This window comes from Polypterus senegalus, chromosome 3 (assembly GCF_016835505.1).
Source record: "Polypterus senegalus isolate Bchr_013 chromosome 3, ASM1683550v1, whole genome shotgun sequence".
Taxonomy (NCBI): domain Eukaryota; kingdom Metazoa; phylum Chordata; class Cladistia; order Polypteriformes; family Polypteridae; genus Polypterus; species Polypterus senegalus.
The window spans coordinates 278,112,532-278,127,622 of NC_053156.1; the positions used below are offsets into that span (position 1 = coordinate 278,112,532).

A 15,091-nucleotide genomic window follows, 5' to 3' on the forward strand; every position below is an offset into this window, starting at 1 on the left:
TATTAGATTATTTGAAATTTGAGATTCATTTACTCTGCTCATGATAAAGCAGGCATGGAAAATGGATGGATAGACGGATATATATATATATATATATATATATATATATATATATATATATATATATATATATATATATATATATGTGTGTGTGTGTGTGTGTGTGTGTGTAAATGTATATGTATATTAGGGATACAAACACTATGAAATTATGCACCTATTATTCTTTTATATTAAAATAAATACTGAAACTCACAAGCACACCACTCAGCACACAATGTCATATGGGGTACACAGAGTAACCCGCAAACATTTGAAATCAAATTTATGGCAATACCAAGAGGCATCATAAAGGGTTACAAGATGGAAGGTACCCCTATGTGTATATTAAAAGAGATACAAACACTGTAAGATAATGTATCCCATATCATATAAAAATAAATACTGGAACTCGCAAGCACATAACTGAGTATATAACATGTGATGTGGGGTTCAAAGACTAACCTTCAAACCTCCATCTATCCAACCATCCTTTTTCTAAACCCACTTTAGGCAGCAACGATCCCTGGACAGGGTAGCAGTCCATCACAAGGTGAGCAAACACACTTTCACACACACACGCACACAGACTTTCACACACACACACACACATTAGGGCGAATTTAGCGTCACCAATCCTACTAACCTGCATGACCTTTGGATTGTGGGAGGAAACTGGAGTACCCAGAGGAGAACATAAAAGCTCCATGCAATGGAAAACTCTGCTAGCACTGTGCCACTGTGGCACCCAACCTTCAAACCTTTGAAATCAAACATACATCAATACCAAGAAACACCATAAAGGGTTACAATGACGAGATTATCATACCAAAAAAGGTTATTTTTAAATAGTACTTGGCAACTTTTTCTGAATCTTCATTTTCAAGTGCAAAAACTCAGGAACAGTGGGAAGCTGGACTCTGAAGACAGGGCACAACGCCCCATTCACAATGCTGGTCCTGCAATGGCTCTTTACAAGGTTATCGCTTGACAAAAAAAAAAAAAAAAGTTTAATTTTGGAGGGGGTTCTTTGGACTTTGCAAAAATTTCTATTATGTGGACAAAACATAAATCTTCAATGTTTAGGCTATAAGGATACTGACTGATCAAGAACACCTGAACTTGGCCTGTGTTACTGCATGACGTAAGAGTCATTTTAAAGTCAAGAACCCATCAGTACTTCACAGTCTGTGTCCATTTATCCATCCATCAGTCTTCCTAACCTGGTATCTAGGACAGGGTCTTAGGGAAGCTGGAGCCTATCCGAGCAACCATATTTATGGCTATTTATGTAACCTGCTACAGATCTAAATGAAGGATCTTTCTGAAACCTTCATGTGGATGGTAATTTTCTGGAAACAAAAATGGTTCCCCTATGGCATTGCTCAGAAGAACCACTTTTGATACCTTTAGGGATACCAAACACTGACACCCTAGTGAAGAATCATCTTTGCAAGTTGTTTATGTGTGCACAGGAAAAACATTTTGAGGTACTCCATCTGTGAATTGTACTGGGGTCTAAAAGCATCGAGACAGTCACATTCCCAGGTGTCACAGGAAATCACTCCAAAAAATGATGAACAATGAGTGGGTGGATGATAAAATAACTCCATAAAATAAAAGGTTTCCATTACAGGATTACTGTCGGAAAATCCTAAAAGGTTACCTTTAAAATTGTTATCCATTATGTAAAAACCCATCACTGTAGTTACTTGTACCAAGCTCTATGGCGTGGCATATTTCATGTTGCTGCATGAAATTGTTTCTATTTGAGCCGATTTTTTTCATAATATCTATTACTGATTCTTGGCAGTAATTACACTGCTAACTAAGACAAATAAATGTTGTGTATTGCTCAGCACATCTTGCAACAAATTCATGCAAACATTATCCGTTATTTTATTCTCATTTGTGCGGCAGACAGCATTGCCGTCTCATTGCCTGGAGACCCTTGTTCGGTTACATCTTTCCTTGTCTTCATGTGGGTTTCCTTCAATAAACACGGTGTCTGTGAATAGGCCCAGTGTTTGTGTATGAGTGTGCTGTAAAAATGGTGTCACCCTTGGGGTTAATTCTTGTGTAATGGTAGATGCTTGCTTATAAAATGCATACATATTCTGCGTTATTATTACAAAACATTACTTTCTCTAATTTCTAACCTGGTAATATTTTGCACAAGAAAGGAAACAACTCTGGACAGGGTGCCAGTCTATTGCAGGGCCCACTCAGACACACCACACTTAACACAGGGCAAATCTGGGACCACCAAATTATTATCAAATTATTATTATTTTCAGTTCACGGTCTTTCATAAGCACTGGTGCTAAGTTAGATGAGTGAGTGTCAACCAAAGACTTATAACTCATCTCACATGAGAAGCGTTCTGAGAATACGTGCTGTGCCTAAACCTCTCCGGCACTTGGTCTTTATGGGAGAAGTTGATGGTAGTTTTTGAAAACAAGCACTCTAATGATAACTGGCACAGCTCTCACCTTTGGGTTCCACATTCACTTGATTTCTATCTCTAGATCTTGGTGTTTGCTAGTCTTCTCCACTTCCTTTGTTAGAAGATTTCCATCTCTCGGGACAGCAATATCAATGAGAAGGCAGGTCTTCACCTTTCTGTTGTAGAGTAGTATATCTGATCAATTGGATGGGACTGCTTTGGCGGTGTTGATAGCCATGTTTGTCATAATGATAACGTCACAGATGTTTGTGATACCTTGCAGCGTGGGATCAGTTACTTGTGATAGTACTACCAATTGCAGTTCGGGAGCCTCTTGAACCCGCTACTGCCGATAACATACCCGAGTGGACAAGCACACAGCACACAAACATAGCAAGGAGTAGGTGCAAAAGTGAGCATAGTGCTTTTATTAAAACTAACAAAAAAAGAAGTGTCAAAAAAGTGCAGAGCTCTCTTCAATAAATAAATCATTCTTTAAAAATAGGTGACAATCCTTGAGATTAAAATCAGAATTAAAAAAAATGGATACTAAACCAACAGTAATCAGGTCCTTTATGCTCTGTCAGACGAGTCCATCGCAAAACACCCACTTCATCTCCCCAGTCATTGCTCGCTCGGCTGGCGGAGACACTAGCAACCACGGTCCTCTGATTCGAACCTCCATCTTAGCTGCCATTGCCTGAACCACTCAGGGCCTGTTGCTCTCCTGTCTTCCTTCTCGCTCCCTTGGTATACCTCGAATCCCTGAGGTAGGACTCCCTCTCGATCGCACCCACTCCTTACCAATAATCAGTGGCAATGATCTGCCTCTAGAGTGCCGATCTTTCGTTCCTTCATGGGGCTCACGCCCGCGCTGCCCTTCACTGCACTGGTTGGCTGGCTCATCCTGCCTCTTTCCCTTGATACTTTTCTCACATCTCTATTCTTTCTTTCTTCTTTCCCCTTCTTCTCATCCCGGCTCCCTCTTATATACTTCCGTGGGCACAGCACCTCAATCGCTCACTGCAGAAGGCAGATGAAGCAACTGAGACAGACCCCACCATCCTGTACTGGTGCATCTTGCCCCAGTTACCTCACCAACTTCCCACAGCTGCGCAAGCACACACACCCACGGAAATCAAGCCGGCATTTCAAATATTCATTTATTTAAAAACAGGCCACTCTATCTATCTATCTATCTATCTATCTATCTATCTATCTATCTATCTATCTATCTATCTATCTATCTATCTATCTATCTATCTATCTATCTATCTATCTATATCTATCTATCTATCTATCTATCTATCTATCTATCTATCTATCTATCTATCTATCTATCTATCTATCTATCTATCTATCTATCTATCTAAAATGTTAAGTCACAAACCTGTTATGCCACAGTACTTCATGGCCATTTTTAGTGTTTTTATTATTATTACTCTTTGCGAAGGTTTTCAGTGACCTAAAATCTATCCTTGCATCATCAGGCACATGAGGGATCTAACCTTAGACTGGAGGTCACATCTTAGGGTACATTCAAGCGCATAGGCCAGCTTATTTCTTCACCGTAGGTTCTATTTAGAGTTTACATTTAGTTTAACTCTGTGGACATGATGATAGCAAACTGCTTCAAGCTGCCACCTCACAGCCACAGAACGTTGGATTCACTTCTCAGCCCATAGTCACACACATTATTAGACACATTGAGTACAGGATATGTGTTCCCACTTCAAGAAAAATGTGGCAGAAAGCCTGAAAATTATTGTTTCCTTTGCATATAATTATAGGCTGAAAAATAAATATGTGTATATGTAATTTTTATTTTACTGGATAATGATACAGATGTATTTTGATGCCTCAGAGCTCTAAGGGCCTAAATTCAGTCTTGAAATGGGGGACTGTCTAAGTGAGTGTCACTATATGTACTAGTGAGGCCTGTGTTGGACTGACATCCCACCCAGGGTTTGCACCAGAATATTGCCACACTGGCAAACACTTGGACCTCCAGTTCTCAAGTAAAGGTGGCTTACATAGAGCAAGCTGAACATTTTCCTTTTGGCCACACATTCTTTTGATTAGAAGAAGAAAAACAGCATCCCACACACACCTTCATCATCAATCTAACGTTGGAAAGTAGTGCACCTCAAACAAACTTTGATGTAGGAATGTAAAAGCAATGTTTGCATAGGGGCAAAAGTTGTGAGATCTCATCATTTGTTGGCATGCATTTTTCTTCCATTATCATTGTTGCATTCTCTATCATGAAGTATTTGTGGCATTTCTATGAGCCATAGTATTATTAGCCAGCTGCTCAATGGCTCCTTTATTCAGGCTTATCTCTCATTATTCTTCATTACTGAAGCATTTTCTGTGCTTGGCTTCACAACCAGGTGATGTCACTTATGGTGTTCTATTTTTGGTCCATCATGGTGCATAGCACAGACAGAAGGAGAGGTCAGCTTGTACCTGTCTTTGTTTCAAACACATTCTGTACCCTGTACTTGATTCTCAGCAGATGGTCCTGCTCTTCTTCTTCTTTGTATGAATGGTTTCAGCAATGCGCTTCACATTCAGCAGATGTCACTGCTGTTCTTTTCCTTTCTGCCATGCTACTCTCTCGAGCAGCTAGCTGTAAGAAAGACACAAATTCTGATAACTCTGCGGAGGATGCCTCTAGCCAAATTGTTTGCTCCATCAGTGCCTACCACATCATAAGCTTTTGATTAAGACCAAGATTAAGGTTCTAGATTACAGCAATTCCATGCTGGCAGAAGTACCAGCATGCAAGTGATTTAAAAATGCAGCAGCACATTTGGTGTTCAAACAGCCGAGACGGGCATGTGACACTCCTCTTTTCAGATCAAAACATTGGCTCACTGTAGCAGCACATTTTAAAATTAAAATCTATGATTCCTACCTATACAGAGTAGTCAGCAGATCAGCACCTATATAGAGAGAGAGACTTGTGATGTCCTGTGCTCCATCTTCACCACTCTGGTGATGCCACTTCTGCATGGTATTAAATTTCAAACCAGACTCTTTTCATGTGTAGCTTCTAGCTGGTGGAACAAGCTGCCCACCTCTGTTCAAAATGCTGACTCCATCCATGTGTTTAAAAAGAGTTTGAAGACTCTTGCTTGTTGAATGTCTGTCTAACTGATAACCGAAGACGTGTAACTCGCTTGCATTTTGTCCTGCGCTCTTCACTTGTGATGATCAATTTCATAAGCTTGTCCTGGAACACAGACCCTCAGACTGATGTTCACTCGATTATGTAGACCCATTTTTGTAAATTTCTTTGGATAAATAAATGCATCTGCTAAGCAAACAAGTTGAAATGTAAATCTAAAATAATTTTGTGATCAGAGTGGCAGTTAAAACAGCACACACAATGCTCAATAAAAGAGATAAACTGGACTTTGAAAATGTGTTGGTTTGACAAGACCAATATTAAGTATAAAGTAATAAAAACATGCAGAAAGTGATTTTTAAAAGCTGGAGAACATTGTAAAAGCACAGAATACTGTATGTGAGGAATTAGCAGACCAGTTCAGAGCTGTTCTTTTCTTGTACAAATGATCTTGTGGAAATGAATTAGGAAGTCACTGCGCACTGGGGGGAAATTCCGAAGGACTGAAAAAAAAACAAATATTATCCCGTTATCTATAAAGGGTGACTGGGAAGATCCAGACAACTATAGGCCAGTAAGATTAACATGCATCACAGGAAAATTAATGGAAGGATTATTAAGGATAAGATTGAGCAACACATGGCAAGGACAGGAATTTTACTGAACAGTCAGCTAGGGTTCAGAAGAGGGAGGTCATGTTTTACCAACATGCTGGAATTTTATGAGGAAGCAACAAAAGGATATGATCAGAGTGGACCTTATGATATTATTGATCTTGACTTTCAGAAAGCATTTGATAAGGTGCCACGTAAGAGGTTCAGCATCAAATTACAAGAAGTGGGAATTCAGGGTGTGTGTACAAAATTGGCTTAGGCACAGGAAGCAGAGGGTGTGAGCAACCCTATCAAAATTGGCTGACATTAAGTGTGTTATCCAGCAGAGGGCAGTACTAGGGCTGCTGCTGTTTCCAAAATATATAAATAATTTGATTAGAAATATAAATAACCAGTTACGGCATGTGCAGTGAATACACTTGACTTTGAGTTTTCATTCTCTTTCTCTGTATGTTTAGCATTCGTTTGCTCAGGGGTTGATGCGCTTGCTGTTTCCTGAGCAGCTCTTCTTGTCTTCACTCTAGCGGCCCGCTTATTCTCTTCTTTCTTCGGCATCTTTTCACGTTAAAACTGATTCAGTCAGTATTTGTGTTGCAATTACTTAGTATGTTTTCTTTCATTTTTCATTTAAACTGGTACTTAAGTCTTCGATCTGCCTCAAGAATAATTTAAGATATGAAGAGGTAGGGGAAGCGAAGGTGGTAGGGATGAGAACGACACCCGTAAACATGTGCCACATTGCTGCCTTGTTTGCCGCTGCTGAGAGTTGATTCTACAATAAAATAAAATAAAATGGGAATAACCTTGGAGGTCAATCATCACCCCAAAAGCGGACAGTAGACGTCACGTAGTATATGTGTACCAAATTTCAGGTCAATAGGTCAAATGGTTTGTGAGCTACAGGTGAGTTAAAATCCTGGACAGACAAACGAACAGCTACGGTAGCGAGTTATATAAGAAGATGAGCTGGTTAACTTTGTAGATGACACCAAGATAGGAAGGCTGGCAAGTAATCGAGAATCCATTGAATTATTACAGAGGGACCGCATTTAGGCATGGGCAGATTTGTGGCTGATGAAAATTAAAGTAAGTAAATGTAAAGCATTGCACGTAGGAAGTAAAAATGTTAGGTTTGAATACACAATGGGAGATCTGCAAATAAAGAGTACAACTTATGAGAAGAATTTAGGAGTCATAGTGAACTCTACACTATCAACTTACAGTGTTTAGAAGCCATTAAGAAGCCTAACACAATGCCAGTTTATATAGTGCCCTGATGTGTGAAGTACAAGGCACAGGAGGTTCTGCTCGAGCTTTATAACACCCTGGTGAGGCCTCATCTGGAGTTCTGTGTGCAGATTTGGTCTTCAGGCAACAAAAAGAACATAGCAGCACAAGAAAAGGTCCAGAGAAGAGCGACTAGGCTGATTCCAGGGCTACAGGGGATGGGTTATGAGGAAACATTACAGTTTAAACAAAAGATTAAGAGGTGACATGAGTGGAGTGTTTAAAATTATGAAAGTATTTACTACAGTGGATCGAGTTTAAAGTGCATATCTCAGGGACACAGTTGGAAACTTGTTATGGGTAAATTTCATACAATCATGAGGAAGTTTTTCTTTACACAGAGAGACATAGACACATGGAATAAGCTACCAAGTAGTGTGGTAGACAGCAGGACTTGATGTTTTTGTTTTGAAGAATTAAGTGGATAGGACTGACAAGCTTTGTAGGGCTGAATGGCCCGTTCTCATCCCGATTGTCCCAGTGTTCTAATATTCAAATGCTCTAATCTCTCTTTTCTTCTTTATTAGTCTTTTCTATACTGCTTATAGAAATCTTGATTCTGGGTTCATATTTTCTCTGTGGGGGTTGTGCTGTAGGTCTACCTAATAGTAGCTTCCCCGTCAGGCCAAAGTCATGCATTTACGTTAATTTGTATTTTCAAACTGCCTGTTGGGAGGGAGTGTGCCTTGCGACTGACCAGTGCTCCACCCAACAAGAGTTTATGCCTGGAGCCTGCTGTTACCAAGATAGGCTTCCTTGCAAACGTAAAGAGGAAAAGGCAACAACAATTTATAAAAAATATGTGGATGAGAGGCTTCCTTGTTTAGTTAGTTAGTTAGACTTTTTCATACTTCTACTCTTAGTCAATGCATTTAAAATAATCTCTCACAGAATTCTTTTTCATAAAGAAGGGCACAGTCAGTCATTAATATTCCTGTTAGGATTGTATTCTCATTTCTTTCTGGACAACTTTTGAAATGTAAGTCATTTTTAACACAAAGTGTGAGTGAGTATAAGTAAAAATCTCTCTCTCTCTCTCTCTCCTGAATAGAAAGATGTGTTATTTGCTCCTATTTGTTTCTATCCGAATTTACCAACATTAGATATTCTTTACTTCACCACAGCCCCATAATGAAAAAAGGAAAAACTGGAAAGCAGATGGTTAAATATTAGATTTTTTATGTGTAAAGAAAGACACAGTAGCCTGGAGATGCCTACTGATACGTGCTGTAATTGTCTTGAGGACATCTCTTATTTCCTGTTTTATTTTTTGAATAAAGGAATGAAAAGATTATTGTTTTATTTAGCATGGATGGTATGTTACAGTTTTTCTCAAATGCTAAAACACATTTCACAAATGTTTCCTCCATGTTCCCCAATGTCTAAACACAACACCCTTTTCTAAAGCTACATAAACACAACCACACCTTCTCACTTCAAAACTCAAACTTTCACACCAAAATGAGCAGCTCGAAGCTTTCAAAAATGTAAACACTATACACATCATTACACACTACAGCAAAACAATTGAACACACAATGCTCGATTTGTGAGAAGGTTCTTCGTTTCATAACTGCCAATGCATATTTTTAGAAACTTTACAGTAATGGATCTTCTTAGATCTCTGCGGAGGATTAGGCATTTAGATTTGTGAGTTTCATATGAAGAGTATAAATCTATAGAAAATTCTGCATGTACACTACTGTAACACAACTCAATGCAAAAACAGAATCTATTACACACAACAGTACTCTTGAAAACATGATCAGGGTGTGAAGTTTTTTTATTTACTTTATTCACACCACACACACACCACAATCACTGTGCGGCATCATGTCGCTGAGCTGCATCGGGCCAAATCACCTCATCCACATCGCAGGCTATATTGTCTCTTGCCAGGCACCGCGGGAAAAACGCCCTGGAATGGCGAATCAATCCTTTGAAGGTCTCCACTGGGATGTCAACACAAGCCAGCTCCATTGCCCTTAGGAGGTTCTCTCTAGTGTATGGTTGTCTGTCATAAACCTTCCATCTCCACGATGAGAAGAACTCCTCTATAGGGTTCAGGAAAGGGGAGTAGGGTGGCAGACAGACATTTAAAAAGTGGTTACTGTTGGTGGTGAACCACTCTCTGATTTGGTTTGTTCTGTGGAAGCGGACATTGTCCCAAATTATCACATAAATGTGATGTGCAGGCCCAGGATGGTGTTGTTGGCGGTCCAGGAGGATTTCTTTTAGCTCCTCTAGGAAGGTGAGGAGACGTTGGGTGTTGTAAGACCCAAGGACAGTATGCCGGTGGACAAGCCCCTCCGATCCCATGGCCGCACAAAGAGTAATATTACATCCCCCCCGTTGGCCAGGAACCTCAGTGATGACTCTTTGGCCAATGATGTTACAGCCTCTTTGCCTTCGTTTCTGCAGGTTGAAGCCAGCCTCATCCAGAAAGAGGTACTCATGAGGTCTGGCCATCGCGTCCAACTGTAATATCCTCTGTGAAAATGTGAAAGTGCACAGGTGTTCAGAACAACAGTCAATCAGGTAGCACAGTATTGTCCAGAAGTAATGTAGGCAACACAGTATGTTCACTAACTGTACTGTGAACATGGATGTATACTTACTTGCACATACTCGTAACGTAGGTCTTTGTGTTGCGCAGAGTTGTGCTCAAAGGGAAGCCTATAGACCTGTTTCATCCGCATCTTTTGGCGCCAGAGAACTCGGTCTTTTGTGGCCAAGCTGACATCATCAATGCTCTCAAAGTTGACATTATCGGCAATGACTTTGTCTCTGATCTCCCGGAGTCTGGTGATGTTGTTCTCACGAACCATATCCACAATGAGGGTTTCTTGTGCCGCTGTAAATATGGCAACCCTCCCACCTCTATGTGTCATTCTTTCAACTCTAAAGAAAGAAACATATGTTGTCAATTAACATGTTTTACAATAACAACTGATTTGAAACCAATAGACTACTTTCACAGGCTTGTAAAACTGTATTGTGACAAAGAAAGCAATAGAGTATAATACCTGTTGTGTTTTCTGAATGCCCTGATAATGGTGGCCACGGTGAACCTACTCAGGTTTGGACGGACTCTTAGTCCTGCTTCAGCCATTGTCATGCCATGGGGAATGACATGGTCAATGACTGTTGCTCGCATCTCGTCCGTAATGATAGTGCGAGGTTGTCTTGCTCTCCCTCCTGGACCTTCTCCTCTCCCTTGTTGGCCTCCTCCTCTTCCTTGTTGGCCTGCTCCTCTTCCTCCTCTGATTTGAACTCCTCTTCCTCGTTGGCCTGCTCCTCTTCCTCCTCTGATTTGAACTCCTCTTCCTCGTTGGCCTGCTCCTCTTCTTCCATGGCCATCTCTTCTCCCTCCTCTGACTCGAATTCCTCTTCCCCTGACTCTGCCTTCATCCATTGTGTTTGTTTGGAATCTTCAGCAAACTGTGCACTCTGAACTTGCTTTTATACATGTGGTCACAGCATTAGCAACAAGTGTCTTCAATTTTGAGTCGTTGTGTGTAATGAATGATGCCAGGTGTGTTCATTGTGTTCAAATATTGTTGACTATGGCAAGCATTTTGCATCACATGAGCTTTCATTTGAGAATATGAGCAGAGTTCTTTTGCAACTTGTGTTTTAGCAAGGAAAAATGTGTTTAGATTTATGAGAACGGAGGATTGTGTTTTGTGAATTGTGTCTTCATGTGAAATGTGTTTATGATATTGGAAAATGATGGCTAGTGTGGAGGTCCCCACCCCCAGGCCGCCAGGAGGAGCTCTCCCAACAGCAGGATCGTGCCCTGAGGTCCATCAGGGCCTTATGGACTTTGTAGTGTTTATACACAGCCCTGCTGGATACCTTGGGGACCCCCAGGAGTCACTGTGGGGGGGCTTATGGGCTCTGTGATGCCGTATCCACCACTTCAACCCGGGAGCACGACATTTCTTCCCGTCACGTGAACGTGACATACTCCCGGGTTGAAGTGGTGGATTGATTGCCCTGACCCGGAAGGAATAAGGAACTGTGGACTGCTGGGACAGGAACACCTCCGGGTCAGGGGCTATAAAAGGACGATGCCTCAGTGCAGACACTGAGCTGAGCTGGGAGGTAGAGGAGCAAGTGTCTGGGCGAGGAGGAGAGTTTGTTTAAAAGAGTTTATTATATGAGTAGTGTGGAAGGTGCTTGGTGCACTGTAAAAAATAATAAAGAGTCTTGGACTTTTACCTGGTGTCTGGAGTTGTACCTGAGGGTTCAAGGGAGCACTAGAGCCCCCTACTGCCACACTAGATTTAGTAAATGTGTTTAGACAACTGCTCATTTGGTTTAGAGGATTGGCTTTTCTGTTTTAGCATTTGAGAAAAACTGTAATCAGTTACTAAAAGGTATGACTGGCCTTGAAGACTGAAACAGAGGGCATGAATGGGGTGCAACCTCTTATTTCAAAATAGTCTGCAGTAAAATAAAGTGTATAGTTCTTAAGTCTGGAATATCAACAAAGGGATATATTACTCTTTCATTTTATTCAAATAAAAAAAAAATGTCATACATGCAAGTCAAGTTTAACAAAACTAGGTTTGAAACAAATTGACCCCCACCCATGAGAAAGAGATCTAGGTCAGCAGAGTAGCATGTTAATAAAAGTAAAAATATGGAAATAAATAAATGGATAGAATAGAAAAAGAGGGGGGAGAATCCACTTACACAATTTAAATGGTTATTCTAAAATGTTATTTATCAAGTCCTTCAAGGTTTAGAAAATGTTTTGTACAAATCCTTTAAGTGCGAATTTGATTTTTTCCAATTTCAAATTATATATAACATCAGCTACCCACTGACTTAAAAGAGGAGAGTCAGGATTCTTCCAGTTGAGCAGGATAAGTCTACGTGCCAATCATGAAGTGAAGGGAATTGCAGTTTGTTTGTCCTTCTCCACTTTAAACCCCTCTTTGAGCCCACCAGCTGTTATTGGGTTAGGAGGGATTGTGATGCAAAGGCTATCTAATAGACATTTAAAGATTTTGGTCCAGAATGATGTTAATTTGATGCACACCCAGAAACATCAGGACCAGTGAGGCCGGAGCTTGATTGCAATGTTCGCAGGTTGGATCTTGCCCTGGAAACATTTTGAAGAATTTTAAACAAGACAGATGTGCTCGACAGAAAATTTTAAGTTGAATAATTGTATGCTTTGTGCATATGGAGTTTGAGTGAATTCAGTGCATGGCTGCCTTCCACTCCTTTTTGAGATGTTGAATGAGAGATCCTTTTCCCACTGTCCTCTGGGATCTTTGAAAGGGAGGGACTGTAAAATGGTTTTATATATTACAGAAATGCTGTGTGAGTCCTCAAGACTGATCAGTATTTCTTCCGGTACAGACGTAGGTGGGAGGTGAGTGAAATTGGGCAGTTTTTGTTTAAAAAAGTTTATAATTTAAAGGTAGTGAAAGAAATGTGTTGCTGGAAAGTTAAATGTAGAGTATAATTGTTCGTGGAATGCAAAGATGTTGTCTATGTACAGATCTCTTAAGTGATTTAATCGCAAATGTTTTCCAGAGCTTAAAAACTGTGTACGTTTGAGAGGGTGGAAAAAGGTGGTTCTCGTGCAGAGGTGCCACAGATAAAAGCTTTTCCATCTTAAAATACTTCCTACATTGGTGCACTATCAGGCTGTTAGTATATTGGCGATGACTTGTACTTATTGGGGTACAAAACAAAGAATATACAGAAGTACTGCAGGATTTTATTTCTATTGCGGACCAAGTCTGTGTCTGCTCACCTATTTGTGTCCATGTCCAGGTTTTTATAGCTTGTATATTCACCACCAAGTAATAAACCTGTAAGTTAAGTAAAGACATGAGACCTTCTGCCTTACGTCTTTGTAGGGTCGCCTTTTTGGATACGTGGATGTTTTGAACTCCAAATAAATGAGGTTATGGTTGAATCTAATTTCTTATAAAATGATTTATTGATTTATATTGGAGTATTTTGAAAGAGAAGCTTAGGAAGGATATTCTTCTTGACAATGTTAATTCTTCCAGCTATAGTGAGATAAAGGGTAGGCCATCTATGCATACTATTAAATTAGAGCATGCATATATGGTTAAAAATTATAATACAGTGTACCAAATACCAAATATATTGCGTGTCATACTTACATACAGGTATTTATATTTATGCATTTTATACATACTTTTATAATACAGGGTCCTATTATGTCCACTTTTTCAATGCTTTATGATTTAATTTAGCTAGTTAATTAATTAAGCAGACCAGTAACAGGATGCCCTCTCGACCCACTGGAGGTAGTAAGGGAGGAGAGAATGAAAACACAACTGAGTGCCATTATGAACAATGCTGCACATCCTCTCTCTGACACACAAACACTGAGGACTTCCAGCCAATGAATTATTCAGTAGAAGGGTGTCAGAAAATGCTACTGGGGCTCCTTTACAACTATAGCAATAAAACTGCACAACACTTCACTCGGTTTGTAACTGATCTTTTTATTATTAGCCAAGTCAGATGTTTTCTTTTTTTAGTAATTCTTGTGTGTATTTGTTTGCTATAATATTTATGTCTTTATTTACTTATTTGTTGAGCTTCAGTAAAAACCCTAAGTGCCTCTTTGGGACAAAGTTCATTTTGTGGTCATTAGATCCAGCATCTGTATGACAAGGTATATTATTATTATATTACAGCACATTCTCATTCCAAGTCAGCACTCTTGTTAGCGCTCTCTCCCACATGGAAAAATCACATTCAGGCAACGTTTCTTTAAAGATTTTTTTAAATTTAAGATCATCACATATCAAAGATCATTTACATTCCTGTATGTAAAAACTCATATTATAGTCAGTCATCATCCAGCCTGCTATATCCTAACACAGGTTCACGGGGGTCTGCTGGAGCCAATCCCAGCCAACGCAGGGTGCAAGGCAGGAACAAATTCACAGGCAGGGCGCCAGCCCACCACAGGGCACACACACACACACACCAATGCACCTAACCTGCAAGTCTTTGGACTGTGGGAGGAAACCCAAGCAGAGACAAGAAGAACATGCAAACTCCAATTCATAGCAGCAGTGTTAATATTTGTGATGTGCCATTTGTTGGAATAACTACTGTAATGCATTTCCATCCATCCATTTTCCAACCTGCTGAATCCAAACACAGGGTCATGGGGGTCTGCTGGAGCCAATTTCAGCCAACACAGCGCACAAGGCAAGAACCAACCCACCGCAGGACACACACAAACGCACCAAGCACACACTAGGGACAATGTAGAAACACCAATCTACCTAACCTGCATGTCTTTGGACTGTGGGAGGAAACCCACACAGGGACACAGGGAGAACATGCAAACTCCACGCAGGGAGGACCCGGGAAGTGAACCCAGGTCTCCTAACTGCGAGGCAGCGGCACTACCACTGCGCCACCGTGCCACCCTCTGTAATGCATTTTATAACTAAAAAGGTTTGTGATTCACCATCTATTGGAATGATAAAAACAGATGGACACAGAGATAGACACACAAACGCTTATTCTTTTATTAAGTGGATGCTATGTCTGCTC

At 40.3% G+C, this 15,091-nt stretch overlaps 1 long non-coding RNA gene across 1 annotated transcript in view; it reads left to right on the forward strand.

Moving 5' to 3' along the window:
* The window catches only part of LOC120526212, a 48,747-nt gene that overhangs the window by 234 nt on the left and 33,422 nt on the right, over window positions 1–15,091 (forward strand). The gene's annotated exons all lie outside the window — the stretch shown is intronic.